This window comes from Lagenorhynchus albirostris, chromosome 6 (assembly GCF_949774975.1).
Source record: "Lagenorhynchus albirostris chromosome 6, mLagAlb1.1, whole genome shotgun sequence".
Classification (NCBI taxonomy): domain Eukaryota; kingdom Metazoa; phylum Chordata; class Mammalia; order Artiodactyla; family Delphinidae; genus Lagenorhynchus; species Lagenorhynchus albirostris.
Window position 1 is genome coordinate 43,574,944 of NC_083100.1, and position 16,662 is coordinate 43,591,605.

At 40.4% G+C, this 16,662-nt stretch overlaps 1 long non-coding RNA gene across 1 annotated transcript in view; it reads left to right on the forward strand.

The window, feature by feature from the left end:
• The first annotated feature begins 5,860 nt into the window (after window positions 1-5,860).
• The window catches only part of LOC132522215 (uncharacterized), a 116,479-nt gene continuing 105,677 nt past the window's right edge, over window positions 5,861-16,662 (forward strand). Inside the window, exon 1 of the long non-coding RNA XR_009541116.1 lies at window positions 5,861-5,947. This is a non-coding gene — a long non-coding RNA (uncharacterized LOC132522215). The remainder of the gene's footprint in view (window positions 5,948-16,662) is intronic.

A 16,662-nucleotide genomic window follows, 5' to 3' on the forward strand; every position in this document is an offset into this window, starting at 1 on the left:
ATATCTTCATGACCTTGGATATGGCAATAGATTCTTAGATATGACACCAAAAACATGAGCAACAAAAGAAAAAATAGATAAATAGGATTTCATCAAAATTAAAAACTTTTGTGCCTCAAAGGACATTATCAAGAAAGTGAGAATTCAGCCTAAAGACTGGGAGAATATATTTGCAAATCATATATATGATAAAGAATTAATATCCGGAATATATAAAGAATTCCTCTAACTCAAAAACAAACAGCCCAATTAAAAACTGGGCAAAGGACTTGAATAGACATTTCTCCAGAGATATACAGATGGCCAATAGGCACATGAAAAGATGCTCAACATCACTAATCATTAAAGAAATGCAAGTCTAAATCACAATGAGATACCACCTCAAGCCCGTTAGCGTGGTTATTATCGAAGAAGAAGAAGAAGGAGGTGGGGGGAGGCGGTGGGGAGTAAGGAGGAGGGGGAGGAAGAGGAGGAAAATAACAAATGTTGGCAAGGATGTAGAGAAATTGGATCCCTCATCCATTACTGATGGTAATGTAAAATGGTGCAGCCAATGAGGAAACAGTTTGGTGGTTCTTCAGAAAGCTAAACATAAAATTACTATATGACCTAGCAAATTCAACTCATAGTTATATACCCAAAAGAATTAAAAACAGGAACTTGAACAGATACTCGTATGCAAATGCTAATTTCAGAATTATTCACAATAGCCAAAAGGTAGAAACAACCCAAGTGTCCATTACAAATGAACAGAAATAAAATGTGGTATATACATGTAATGGAATATTATTCAGCCACATAAAGGAATAAAGTTCTGATATATGCTCCAACAAGGATGAACCTTGAAAACCTTATGCTAAGTGAAATAAGCCAGACATAAGAAGGACAATTATTATATGATTCCACTTATATGAAATATCTAGAATAGGCAAATTCATAGAGATAGAAAGTAGATTAGAGGGTACCAGGGGTTGAGAGAAGGGGAACAGGGAGTTACTGCTTAATGAATACAGAGTTTCATTTTGGGTGATGAAAAATTTTGGAAACAGATAGTGGTGATTGTTTGTCCAACATTGTGAATGTAATTAATGCCACTGAATTATACACTTAAAATTGGTTAAAATGGTAAATTTTATGTTGCATGTATTTTACCACAATAAAAATAAAAATTTTAAAAACCCAGGAGGATAGCACTGCTAGATAGGGAAATTTGGAGGCAGATGGTCATACTTTATAGGAAGCTATTGGCAGCGCCTTAAGGCACACATACAGATGAATACAGATGTGAACTTAAACTTACATAAACATAACCCAGGTACCTAAACACAGATACCCAGATAAACACAAGAGCTTATACCTCTTGGTATGCACATACCTACAAACATACAGTTTGCACTTTTATATACAGACGGTTGATTTAAACCATCATCAGGATTTAACCTTCTGCTCAGTAGAGGTGCACACATATACACATTATGTCATGAAACAATATAGCCACATATGTTAACCAAAGAACCTGTTCAACTAAAGAAAATCATGTTCTAGAGATGAAAGGAAACAAATGCCTACACATACAGAAAGATATTCCACAGAATACCCTGATGCATGATGTAACAGTAAAAGGGTTCAAGGGCATGTAAATGGGTTCACTGATTGGTAGGTGGGAGAAACAGGGTAGTAAGCAAAAAGCTAAGTGTTGTATGGAAGGGAGGATGACTGATATGGGTGAGTAGGAAAATGAGTGGGGATCATAAGAAAGCATTATGCAGCTTCTTTTCAAAGAGATTCAAGACAATAAGCTTGAGTTGCCAAATTTTACTCTTTTATTTCTTACTATCCCATCTCTGGTTATCAGAGAACAAGCTGTACACTTACTTACCTTTATAATTGCACTAGTCCCTTCAACTGGTCCCAACAACATTCCAGGAGAGCTCTCAGGTGAAATCAGTGAGCTGCTTAGTATTCTTTCTGCCCAGTACAGTAGACCCTCCTCACACATTGTCTGAGCTCAGCAGTGGAAAATCGCCATGCCCATTGGCAGCCAGTCAGGGACCCAGAGTGAGGAGGGACTATCCAGACTGACCAAGGTCTTTTTAATGATGGTCCAGCTGAGGAAGTGAGATGCTGGGAATGGTGAGTCAGGAGCGAATGATCAGCATTTACAGCTGGTGCTCAAAGGGAGTAGCCAATAAGGGGAGACAGACAAGATCCTCCAGAGCAGTAACATTGAGGTATAAGCGCAAGGCCTCCCCCAGAACACACCTTTTATGTTGATCCTGTTGTCCTTTGTGGTAGCAAAAGCTATACCTTAGAAAGGGAGTTACTTATGGCAATACTAGCTAGAGTCTTGCAGAAAATCATGAAGGAGGCAAAGGGTCCTGCCACTAGTCTGTTTCCCGGCCTTTTCACCTCAGCACTGACACTTTATTTCCTTACCCCTCAGGGAATAATTCCCTTCTACCTCCTATTAAAATCCTGAGTGATTATGATAATTAACATCTTATCCTTCTCTGTTAGGAAAGAGATTTCTTAACTCACTGCTAAGCAGTAAAATCAGAATGAGTTACATACAATTATCAGTATTTCCTCTTTTTCAACCTGCTTCCGAAAACCAAAAAACAGCCTAGGCTAGTATAGGCTAATTATAATTATAATTCAGCAAACAAAGTGACATCTTGGTGTGTTCTGCTTTTTTTTTCTGAGTTTCATAATTTTTGGAAGAGAGTATACTGATTGAATAAAAGTTGGTCTTTAATAGAAAAGCAAGACTGGCTTTGATTTTTGAGTGTAGGTGTTATCTTTTTTAAAAGTATACTACTTTGAATTAATTTTTAAATGAATATAGCTGCTATAATTTTAACAGATATTAATCAAATTTGGGATGTGTGTTTGTTTGTGTAAGTGACAGAGATATATGATTTTGCTGAGTGAAGTCTACAGGTCATAAAATCACTATTCTTAATACTGAAAGCAATTAAAAATGTTTTCATCATTGGGCTGTTATAAATCCATATTACATTATTTGAACTGTAAAGGATGTTGATTCTTGGATAAAATTATCATGTTCTGGCTCTTCACTTACTTTGAATTCAATTGTGGTGGAATTTCTTTGAAAATAATTTAACTTTTGTAAGCATGCATGCATGGATAACTCCAAAAATGAATATGAACTTGAAAAGCTGAACCTCTTCTGACAGCAGCTTGACTTATTCTGAAATGAATTAAGTAAGAGAAATATCAGAAGCATGTGCTCTCTTTTAGGTGTAACAAACTGGAGACAAATATTCTTGACTTGTGCCATTTGAGAAACGATTCTTCGTATCTTTGCATATAACTCACATGCCTACACAAAATATCACAAGCCAGCTGCCTCTGCAGGTTTCCTACTCAAAGGAAAGAAAGCAGACCATTGTCAGGGTGAGGGAGGTGAGGAATGAAGAGCAGCAGCTATGTATGGACTCCACAGTTAGCTTAAGCCAGGCGCTGAGACGAGGGCCTACCGGGAACTTGGGTCCCCCCACCTCCCCACCACCCCCACCATGATGTCTGGGGCTCCTTCAGGTGCTCAGGCAAGGGGGCTGTCTGGAAGACAGAGCCAGTGTGGGTAGCCAGGTGGTATTTTGTTTTGTTTTTTCTTTGAGATGCCTATGGATTAAAACTCTGTGTTTTTGCTTTGAACATTAGGGGTTTACGTTTTTTGCTTTAAAATAAAAAAAATAAATTTCTTTTTTTAGAAAAATATCACTTGTTTACATAGAAAAATTTTAAAACACAGGTAAATAAAAAATAGTATATGTAGGGCTTCCCAGGTGGCGCAGTGGTTGAGAGTCTGCCTGCCGGTGCAGGGGACACGGGTTCGTGCCCTGGTCCGGGAAGATCCCACATGCCGCAGAGCGGCTGGGCCCGTGAGCCATGGCCACTGTGCCTGCGCGTCCAGAGCCTGTGCTCCGCAACGGGAGAGGCCACAACAGTGAGAGGCCCGCGTACCGCAAAAAAAAAAAAAGTGTATGTGAAATATCAGTTTACAAACCTTCCATGTCTAGAATATTCCCATTTTGATTTGATATATATTATGTATATAATCTTTCTTAAAATAAAAATAGGAATATTCCAGACATAGAGATTTGTAAACTGATGTTTTTACTTAATGTATAAGGAACATTGTTCAGCATTACTGAATAGACATCCATGGCATTGTTCACGACCATATGATATTTTATTAGAAGTAACATTATTATTATTATTATTATTTTTGCTGCGTTGGGTCTTCGTTGCCGCGCATGTGCTTTCTCTAGTTGTAGGGGGCTACTCTTCGCCACGGTGCGCAGGCTTATCATTGCTGTGGCTTCTCTTGTTGCGGAGCACGGGCTCTAGGCACACAGGCTCAGTGGTTGTGGCTCACGGGCTCTAGAGCACAGGCTCAGTAGTTGTGGCTCACGGGCTTAGTTGCTCCACGGCATGTGGGATCTTCCCGGACCGGGGCACAAACCCGTGTCCCCTGCATCGGCAGGCGGACTCTCAACCACTGCGCCACCAGGGAAGCCCAAAGTGGGGTATTCTTAGAATCTCATTTTAAAAGAAAATAAAAGGAAGAACTTGCACAGGAGCAATATATAAGTATAAATGAAGGAAATAAGAACAAGGCAATAGAAATAATGCTCTTTTCCTCAGACATATCCAACTCTGTTTAGATTCCTCTTTTATTTACTTATTTACTTAGGTCATGTTAGGGACATTGTGGTAGAGACAGTCACCAAACCTGTTTTCTTTTCCTCCTGTGCACACAGCTGGACTACATTTCCCAGGAACCCTTTGGGGGAAGTGTGATCATGAGTTCCAGCCAACAGAATGTGGGTGGAAATGATATATGCTGTTTCCAAGCCTGGCCCCTGATCCTCCCAGCTGTTCTCTTCCTTTGTCTGTCTGAGGCAGGGGAACCTGCAGAGGACTCTAAAACCCTGGAAGACGTCAGTCTCAGGAAGGAGGAGCCCAGTTCCCTGAATCGCCTTGTGGAAGGCCACTCATCAAATATGTACACAGAACTGTCACATAAGCAATTAATAAATTCTATTGTCTTAACCAGTGAGATTATAGAAAAACTATAAAATTCAAGTATACAAAAGAAAAAAAGTACCCAGAATTCCAAAGACCAGCGATAACTAATTGTTACAGAAATTAGTCTACCCTGACAAATCCAAGCCTGTTGCTGCTTTTAGTCAACCCAAATTGGAACTAGTGGTTAATCATCTTCCTCCTTCTCGAATACCTGTTATGGAAAATAAAAATCTATTATATATACAGTAATTATCTTATGTATAAAAAACTGTTTATGTGTAAGGTATACTATATTCTTCTTTACATTCTTTTCACACTCAAATATTCATGTCAAAGGAGTAAAAAATAGACATAAGTAAATAATATCACTTATCTGATTTTGGATGATGTCAGCCTGTGTCAAAAATGCATACTTAGGGGCTTCCCTGGTGGCGCAGTGGTTGAGAGTCCACCTGCCGATGCAGGGGACATGGGTTCGTGCCCTGGTCCGGGGGGATCCCACATGCCACGGAGCGGCTGGGCCCGCGAGCCATGGCCGCTGAGCCTGTGCTCCGCAACGGGAGAGACCACAGCAGTGGGAGGCCCACGTACCCAAAAAAAAAAAAAAAAAGCATACTTAGGTTTAAGGGAGGGACAGCTTTAACTAATCCTTCCATCTGTTCCCCAAATTCCTCAGCTTTGAAGTTAGGAAGACCATGTGATTAGCTGTGGCCAATGAAATGTGAGCAGAAGCCGCAGGTGGTCCTTCTGGGCAGAGGTAGTGAAAAACCCATCTGAGATTCTCCTCTCTCTCTATCCCTGCTGCAGTGACCAAGGAGCTGTTGTAGCCACAGGATGGCAGAAACTCCATCAACATGGTCCTTGAATAAGATGGCCTCCCCATCTGTAATGGGTATGTAGCAAGAGCAAGAATTAAACCTTTCTTGTGTTAAGCCACTGGGATTTCAGATTAATTGGGTAACTGCAACATTAGCCTATCTTGTCCTGACTTACACAAGGCTCACACATTCTATGTATCTTGTTCATCCTCCACATCAAAAATTCCAAACGTCGTGGAGGCTCAAAGCCACCACTAATCATTCTCAGACTGGTTACATGGGATTTGACTTCCTAGCTATAAAGGTAAAGAATCAGGACTTTAGAGGAGAGACAGGTGAGAGCTCCCTTCTTGTGAGTGCAGGAGTGATATTAATGTGAATAAGAGGCAGATATAGTTTTGGATATTTCCAGGCCTAAAGTAACTTATGAAAAAAATGTATATTATGCTTACAGTATGTGAGAACCAATAATGGTATATGGACATATTGCTCTGCTAGGCAAGTACATTGTATCACTTACTGTTCACCAGTTAATCATGAAAAGCAATGTATGGCAAGGAGTGGAGAAGTTAGTTTACAAAAAGGGAATGTGAGATGAAGCACAGACCCTTTATACTCCTTCTGTATCTAATGGCTTTAAATGAATTCTCCTTAACTCATTGAATGATGCTTTTCTCTTGTATCTGAATTTTTTATAATGAGCGTGTATTTTTTAAAATATATTTTTAAATTTATTTATTTTTATTTATTATTTATTTTTGGCTGTGTTGGGTCTTTGTTGCTGCACGTGGGCTTTCTCTAGTTGCGGCGAGCGGGAGCTACTCTTTACTGAGGCACGTGTGCTTCTCACTGCGGTGGCTTCTCTTGTGGAGCATGGGCTCTAGGCGCGCAAGCTTCAGTAGTTGTGGCACGTGGGCTCAGTAGTTGTGACTTGCGGTTCTAGAGCACAGGCTCAGTAGTTGTGGCTCACGGGAGGCTTAGTTGCTCCATGGCACGTGGGACCTTCCCGGACCAGGGATCGAACCCGTAGTTCGAATAATAGGAAGTCCCTATTATTTTTATAATTAGAAAAAGGTATTTCTATTTTGGAAAAAAAAAAATCACTGTTGGTGAATGAAGAATTAATAATTGTTTCCGGGGCTTCCCTGGTGGTACAGTGGTTAAGAATCCACCTGCCAATGCAGGGGACACAGGTTCGATCCCTGGCCCGGGAAGATCCCACATGCCGGAGCAACTAAGCCCGTGCACCACAACTAGTGAGCCTGCGCTCTAGAGCCCATGTGCCACAACTACTGAAGCCCACGCACCTAGAGCCTGCGCTCTGCAACAAGAGAAGCCGTGACAATGAGAAGCCCGCGCACCACAATGAAGAGTAGCCCCGCTCACCGCAACTAGAGAGAGCCTGCGTGCAGCAACAAAGACCCAATACAGCCAAAAATAAAAACAAATAAATAAATAAATTTATTTTTAAAAAAAGAATTGTTTCCTCCATTGACCTGGCAAAAACAGTGCTTATCAGCTTCCTTAACTATAATTCAAGGGCTAAGTTCCTTGACTGGCAGATGCAGGTTGTAATTCTAGAAGCAAGCACAGCAGGGAGGCACATCATAGAGGCTCAAATATGGGAGTTGCATATTGAATGACTACCTACCCTGTGCCTACTGATCCATCATCTCTGTCATTCTGGGATTATTTCATTTAGTTTCAAATGATATTCTTAGTACCTTTTGTGGGCTCTGGACTTGTCCATGAATTCACACTTGCCAGGGTCTAGAGATGCAATCATGGAATTGCCCAAAACAGTGAAAATCTGTGAATTTCTTGTTAAGTAAAATCTCTGTGCATAGACTTCACTTCACCATCATCATTATTCTCCCAGGTAAAACAAGGCAAGCAATTACATTGCCAATTCCCTATCTTTTTACATCTTTGTATTGCCTATTTACTGCATGTAGATAAGTATATCAGAAATTATCTTGTTATAGCTGTAAATAAAATTCTTCTTATCCTATTACCCATTTAGCTCCTTTTTCTGTGGCAAGTTATTTGCTGTCATTTCTTGGTCTATGAACAGCTGAAGGTCACTTTTTAGATAAGAAGTGCAGCCAAAGTATCTCAATTTTCCCATTTTTAAAAAGTTTTGACTCACAGGAATGTAAGATAGGGTTTCACTTGTGATAATTACCAAATTTCAAGTAGGTGGTAAATGAAAATTGCCTGGTATTGTGTAAGGAGGGGGTTATTTAGAGTCTTTATGGGAAGCAATTGGTATTTTAAATAAGCCTGTCTGTAGACATCATGTGTCTAAAACTATTTTAAAGGGCTCTATGAAGCTCTATGCCTTTAAATTTATCTTACTATTATAGTCATTTTACTAGCTAAGGAACTGCAGCCATCTATCTCTGGCTGTCTCTTTCTGACACCCACAGATGTATATACACTCACCCACGCAAACCTACACTCTGACTCACATTCAAAACGATTGTCAAAAAATCCCCGCTCCTTGTCTAACTAAAGTGTTCCTTTCAAACACATGCTATTTGTTTGATCTATTTCCATGTTATCTGTGAGTCAGCTGAGTCTTGTCCGATCTACCCAGTAGACTAGAGCCTACATGTATGTTTTTTCATATGGATTTGGCAAACCCGATTCATATTCTAGCATATGGAAATCATAAAAGCCTGGTGAGCTATTTTTTTTACTGACAAGACTTCTGACACCAAATATGTGGGGTTTTTCCTCACACCAACCAATTTTCAAACTCTCCAGACACCAACTAGGTGTTCCACAATTCAGTTCTGACACTAGCTACCAGTTAGTGCAGACCCCATAGGTTAAGGACTCATTCCTACAAGACTGCCCCCACTTCAGACAACCATCTCAAGTCCCAGGCCACCTGTACTTCTGATCGACAGGCTATAAATTGGGTATTCCCATGACCTGCCTCTTCAGGTTCCATAATTTGATAGAACAGCTCACAGAACTCCGAAATAGTTTACTTGCTATTACCAGTTTATTACAAATGATGCAACTCAGGAGCAGCCAACTGGAAGGAGTGCACTGGACAAAGTATAAGGTGGTGGGGGGAAGGGGTGGCACAGAGCCCTCTGGGCATACCACCCTCCCAACACCTTGATGTGTTCACCAATTAGGAAACTCTCTGAAGTTTATCATTTAGGGGTTTTTAATGGAGGTTCCATACATGGGCATGATTGATTAAATCATTGAACATTTGTGATTAAGTCAATCTCCAGCCCCTCTCTTTCTCCTTTGGAGGTCAGTGGGGTGGGCTTAAAAGTTCTATCTCTCCAATCATAAGGTTGGTTGCACAACCAGCCCTCATCCTGAAGCTATCTAGGGGCCTACCAAGAGTCACCTCGTTAGCATATACAGCTCAGGTATGATTGAAAGGGGCTGCTATTGGTTTCTTAGATGCAAGACAAAATTCTAAAGTGCTGCTGCTTAGTTCAATGAGTTCAATCATCAGTGCTTGACTGACTCAATGTCCTTTTTAAAATATGCCAACAAACCTAGGAAGCCTAGTAGGGGTCATAGGAATAGGGCAGGCAGTTTTGCTTAGCAGGAGGGCTGGCCTCTTGGCCTGATTACCTCCTGATCCCCTGGTTCCCTTTCAATCAGGACCAAATAGAAAAACATCAACCTTCCACCATTACCATCATCTTATCTTCAGAGACAACTTCTAACAGAGCTGACTTCCTTCCCATGGTCCCCAAATCATCTGAGTCATGGGCTCTAGGGCCTGGTAAGTCTAACAGGAACCTGATGTGTATCAAAAATATCTATCAGAATGAAAACAACTTTTAATTAGATTGAGGGATAAAGAAGGGCATTTAAAACAATAGTCAACATCACGGTGCAGAATTTAAATATATGCTTACACCATTTGAGGTAAATGCTTGCTCAGCAAGAAACAGATTTCCATTTTTAACCACTCTTTTGTTGTGACCTCTGTATAGATTGCAATTGAGAGACCTATCTATAGGAACCTTAACATTTTCAGAAGTAGCACATGAATTTTCAGTGCATTCAAAATACAGGGTAGTCTGAGTTATCAAAATAGAGTCATATTTCAAAATAAGAAGTACTGTCAGTCAGGACAGCCCTACCAATTATAGCAACCCTGTTTCTGAAAGACTTAAGGCCTGGGCCAGCCTCCATGGTAGCAAAGCAATGTTTTATCAAAATGGTATAATTAAGAATGTGTGGCAGTATTTTAACCCCTCCTCCCAAGAGTTCCACCACACTTTTTTAACATGTTTATAAATATTTGCTTTTGTGCCATTTTAGGGGAGCTTTCCATACAAACATTTGGCTTCCAGTGAGTCATCCCCAGTCTGGTTCACACCCAAAAGCTGACTGCTTGGCTATCAATGAATATTGGGCTCAATAACTTGCCTTATTTTTATAATTGGCTTGAATGAAGATGGAAAAGGTGGTAGAAGGAGAAAGACATATTCAGATAAATATAAGAACACTCTTGTTTCCTTACAAGAGTTTGACAACTGTGCACCATAACCTAACTACCATTTAAGCTTAGCTCAATGCCAGACTGTGATGAATTTGTGTTTGGCCTTTAAAAAAACATCTGGATAATTTTACCTGATAGTGTTACATTTTTCTAGTCATCATGTGTATTTTCTAGCTAAGGACATCCCAGAATTCAAATTACTAACGAGAAGTTTTGCTTTTACTGTTATAATTGCAGTTATTGGATCCTAAAGCCATCAACTTAAAAAGCAACTGCAAGAATAAATTACCTTTCTGCCCATATTAAAATTGAAGAAAATAAGGGTCCTTAGATGAGATTTTAATTCTTTTCTGAACTGGAATTGCAAAACTTTTATTTTTGTAAATAAGGAAGCAACAGTTATTAAGCATATGAACTAGCAATGATTTCTATTTCCATTCCCAAAGGGCAAAATTTGGGAGTTGAAGTGGGACAGTATATATCCTGGAGGGAGGATATAGACATGGAAAGAAAAGAAACTAAAATTGCTTTGCATAATAATGTGAATTATAGAATTTCTTTTAAAGAGAAATAAGTACCTTGCAAATTAAGTGGAATATACTATTTATTCTTCTTTATTGGATTAGGAAGGATTGCAAATTCAGGCTCCCTATATCTTGAGTTGCACACTATGTTCCCAGTCATATTTTGTTTGCATATTATGTATTAAATGCTTAGGAGTGATCTTTGTGCTCTCTTACCTTCCAAAAACATTCTTCCCATTTTTCTTGAAATGTATACTTCTCTCTGTCTACATTTCATTCTTCCCAGTGTTTATATGGACTTGGATATAAAACTATATCACTTTCTTCTTTACTTTAAGAAAAATGATCCTATTCATACACTGATGAATGGCAACTCTCACTTAGCCTTAGTGTGAAAGAGACAATAAGGAGTGGTGAGGACTGTGATAAAATAGAAAAACATATGCCCATCTGAAATGAGTATCTACTTCTAAGCACCAGAAAAAATGGCAATAGCCAGATCTTCCAATTTGTCAAAAAAAAGTCTGTAAGTATTTCAATGTTTTTTTGGGTTTTTTTTTTTGCGGTACGCGGGCCTCTCACTGTTGTGGCCTCTCCCGTTGCGGAGCACAGGCTCCGGACGCGCAGGCTCAGCGGCCATGGCTCACGGGCCCAGCCGCTCCGCAGCATGTGGGATCTTCCCAGACTGGGGCACGAACCCGTGTCCCCTGCATCAGCAGGCGGACTCTCAACCACTGTGCCACCAGGGAAGCCCCAATGTTTTATGAATAATTCAGTGCTTTAAAAACAAGCAATTCCATTCTAAGAGGCTCAAAACAACAATAATTACCACTGGAAAACATGGGAGATTAAATATGTATACTTCAACTCACACTGGGGGAAGAGAGATATAGAAGGTACTGAGAAACTTGGTGTCCTTGGTGGCCTGTCTTCTACCTCTCAGCCCATTACCAATACATGTACTGTCCCACAGAACACTTGAAGGGCCAAGGGTCATCTCTGATCCTCTTGTGGAAGCCTTCCCTAATTTGCTCCAGAGTGACCACTTCACATTTGAATTCATTCTTGCTGGGAGAGATGGAAAAATCTTAGGGGCAACTATAAGAATAAGAAAAATAAACTTATATTGAGAGTCGGTCACTACTAATTCTTTCACTCAGCAAATATTTACTGACCGCCTGCTATGTGCTAGAACTATAAAGTTTCTGTGACATGTTAGGCACTATGTAGGCACAGGCAAGAAATAAGTTTAAAAAAAGACAAAAATGCCTGCCCTTGCAGAAATTATATCCATTGGGAAGATAGACAATAAAAACGAATAAGTATGATATATGTTAGGTTAGATGGTGATAAATGCTATGGAGAAAACTAGGGTAGGAAAAGGTCATTTCTCTGACTCCCCAGTGTGTAATTGGAATAGATGTATTTGGTGACTTGCAGAACTTCCACACTGATCACTTGTACTGTGGGATAAAAGCTATATTAGTGGGGAAGATCAAGTGGAATATCTGAAACATTTGCTCCCTTACCAAGATAGTAAATTAAAAATAATATCATATCCTGGGGGAAATGGCAGAGATTAGTGCTACCCTTTAAGACCTAAAGAATGTAGGGTGATAATGCTCATTTATCCCCATTTAATTCACCAGTCTTGCCCTGACAAAAATGTCTGATCCTGGGGAATACGAAACTCAACCAAATAGTTGCCCTAATTGCAGTTGCTATGCCGGATGTATCAATAATATCTCTGCTGGAACACATTAGTATGGCCTCAGGTACCTTGTGTTGATTAGCAGATGCCTTCATTTCCATTCCTATCAAGGAGAGGGAACAGATGCGTGTGAAAAACACAGACACTTACAGTCTTGACCAGGGTTAATGCTTTTGCCTTTGGTCATGATTAAGCCCTAAGGAACCTGGACTGCCTGGACATTCTGCATATCATCACAGTGATCCACTATATTGGTGATATCATGTGTGGTGATTTTCAAGTATGCCCACAAATCCTTTGGTATTTCTTCCTTCAAGAGGTGGAGCTTAATTTCTCTCCCCCTGAGTGTGGATTGGACTTAGTGGCTTGCTTCTAACAAATTGAGTAGTGCAGAAGTGATGATGTGTGACTTCTGAGACATTACAGCTTCATTCCTTGCTCTCTCTTGGGTCACTTGCTATTAGGGAAGTCAGGTACCATGTGATAAGGACACTGAAGTAGCTCTACAGAGAGGTTCATGTGGAAAGGAACTGAGGCCTCCTGCCAAAAGCCATTTAAGCCATCATAAAAGCAGATCCTCTAGCCCAGTCAAGCCTTCAGATGACTGCAGCTTTGGACAGCATCTTGCCTGTCCTCATGGGAGACGCTGAGCCAGGGTCACTCAGGTATACAACTCCTGAATTCCTGACCTACAAAAACTGTGAGATAATAAACATTTACTGTTTTAAGCTGCTATGTAATTTCAAAGAGAGCAGCAGATAACTACTACATCAGGTTAATCAGAGCAGGTGATTAAGCAGTGTCAAGAATGTTAGAGGCCTTGGCAAGAAACATGTGCTCTAGAGGGTAAAAGATATATCCTAAGAAGATTCAGAGGTTCTCCACCTCACTGCCTAGTGGAATGGGACATGCCAGGTGTCCCAGCACTAAGAAGAAGCATAGTGCCCAGTGGGGTTTTGGGGTTCTGGAGTCAGCATATTCAACCCTTGGAAATGCATTTAACCATTTCCTGAGTGATATGGAAGTCTGCCAGCTTTGAGTGGGGTCCAGAGGAAAAGCTCTGAAGAAGTCTCAGGCTATGGCACAAGGAGCACTGCTACTTGGGCCATACTGCCTACCAGACCTATTAGAGGTATCTGTGGTGGGAGAAGAAATTTTGTGGCGCTTTCAGCAAGCCCTAATAAGAGAATCACCATGTAAACTGTAGAGTTCTGGAACAATGTCATGCCATCTGCAGCAGCGACCATTCAAAAAATAGTCCCTAATGTGCTGCTGTGCCCTGGTAGAGACAGAGTACCTGATGTTGGAATATCCAGTAACCATGCAGCCAAAACTATTAATCGTAAGGTGTGTTCTGTCAGATCCACTAAGTCATAGTCATGTGAGCCCCAGCAGAAGTCCATTAAGACAGAAGTGATATATCTAGGATTGGTCCTGAGCAGGGCCAGACGACAAGTAAGCTGCCTAAGTAGATGGCTCAGATTCCTGTGTCACCCACCACTACGGCATTGTTGCCCCTTCCTCAGTTTACACATATGGTTGTTTTGGGGGGCAGGCAGGAAGATTCCCTTATGACCAGCTCTTGGAAGAGGAAAAACCTGTGCTTGGTACACAGATGGGTCAGCTTCATATGTGGTAAAGTCAGAAATGGACTGTTACACTATAACCCCATTCAAACATGGCCCTAGAAGACAGTAGTGAAAGGAAACTCTTCCAATAGGAAGAGATTTGTGGTACACCTAGTCATCTACTTTGTGTGGAAAGAAAAGTAGCCTGAAAAAAAATATATGGGACTCATATCAGTGACGAATAGTGTGGCTGCTTGCTTCAGAGTTTGGAAGGAGAAAGATTAGAAAATTGAGAAGCAGATCTAGGGAAGAGGTATGTGGATGGACCTGTAGGAGTCCATTTCTCCAGCTTCTGGAAGTATTAAAGGACTCCCATCTAGAAGATATTTTTTGAAACCTTCACATCTCAATTATAAGGAAAAATCCAATTTTTAAATGGATTTGAACAGGCACTATCAAAGAGTATACATGAATGACAAGCACATGAAAAGATGTTTAACATCATTAGTCACTAGGGAAATGCAAGTTAAAACCAAAATTTAAAACACTATTCACAGTTTTGAGGATAGCTGAAATTAAAAGACTCAGCACACTGTACACTTAAAACTAATACAATGTTGTTTACCAATTATATCAATTTTTAAAAAAATTTTTAAAGATTGAGTGCATCAAGTGTTTGTGAAGATATAGAGGAACTGGAACTCTCATACACTTCTGGTGAGAATGTAAAATACTTTGGAAAATAATGTGGCCATTTCTTTCAAAATTAAACCATTACCTACTATATATAATCCAGCCATTTCACCTTTAGTTATCTACCCAAGAGAAAAGGAAACATATGTCTACATAAAGACCCATGTATATAGTGATTTCATAGAAGTTTTATTTGTAGCAGCCCCAAACTGGAAACAACCCAAATGTCCATTAATGGGTAAATAAATAAACAAATTTGGTATACAGATACAACAGAATGTTACTCAGCAGTGAAAATAAATGAACTCTAGAGTCATACAGCAACATGTATGAATCTCAAATAAATTATGCTGAGTGAAAGTGGCCAGATTAAAAAAGAGAACATACTGTATGATTTATTTATCTAAAATTCTAGAAAATGTAAATTAACCTACAGTGACAGAAAGCAGATTAGTAGTTGCCAAGGTGGTAGGTGAGAGGGAAAGAAGAGGGTATTACAAAGGGACATAAGGAGTCTTTTGGGAATATGCTCATTAATTTACCAAATTGTACACTTGAAATATGTATAGTTATTGTATGTCATTATGCTTCAATTAAGCTGTTAAAAGAAAAAAAGATTACATCTCATGTCAATGATATCTAGTACCTCACCCTTGGTATGATCGAAGACCATGATCTGGGAATGCCATTCCCACTATAAGTCACAGGGAAGTGACCTAAGTCAAGCCAGGGAGCTTAGATTCCCTGGAGTCAGTCAGGTCAGTGTTGCAGATTGTTGAGAGTTTTAAGTCAAGAGATAAGCAGATGGTATTCACTCATTCATCTAAAAAAGTTGTGTATGTGTGTGTGTGTGTGTGTGTGTGTGTGTGTGTAAAATCTGTGTGGGGCCAGGCATTATGCTAGGATCTGGAGACACAGAGCTAAATCAGATATAAATCCTATCCTTAAGGAAGTCAAGGTTATGAACCAGGTAAATGGAGCTTCTTAAGTTTGAGACCATCCAGAAGTATGTGAGGGTCTGATAGGATGAGCTGTGAGTGTGGAAGCGTCAGACCAAGATTAGGCAGAACTAGGGTTGGGCACCGAGGTAGAGCTACACTGATCCAAGGGGATCTCTAAGGATCCAGTTTCTGGCCTTTTGACATCTAATCTTGAGCCACTCAGCAAGGGTTGTGGGCAGGGACAGACTCCCTGACAAGGAGTGGGTAGCGTAGGTGCCCCCAGATATGTCTATACAATGAGCCCAAGAATGAAAGTGCACATGTATGGTAATGGTCAAAGTGAAGAATACTAAAGAAACTGGCTGGCCTAGAGTAGAAAGTTCATAGTAGAGAAGAGAGAAAAATAATGCTCCAGGAAACAGTTTGGGGATTGGAGGAGTAGACTCAAATTGGAATCGAAGGGGCTCTTAAAATCCAGTCTGAACAAGTGGAGCTCAGTGGGTACCAGACAGGGATTAGCACAATGGAGAGCAGAGAGGCAGAGTCTTCCTCAGGGTAGTTAGGGTTGTAGCCAGATCAAAGGATGAATGGGAAGACTTCCTTGTGGCTATGAACTCAGAAAGAATAGCCAAGGACTCACAGCCAATCAGAGGAATACATTAAAAAGAGTCAGGGCCACTGTTTAACCAAATGATGGGGGAGGAGCCAGTTCTTGCTCATTAGGCAGGGCATGCATAGATGACCTTTGAGGAAGGAAGTCAAGGGGCTTTTGACAAGGAGCCTAGGAGAAGGTATTCAGATCAGGGCAGAAATAGGTGTCTGTGGGGTACTGATGGGAGATGCTCAGGTGTGGTGGGGGAGGC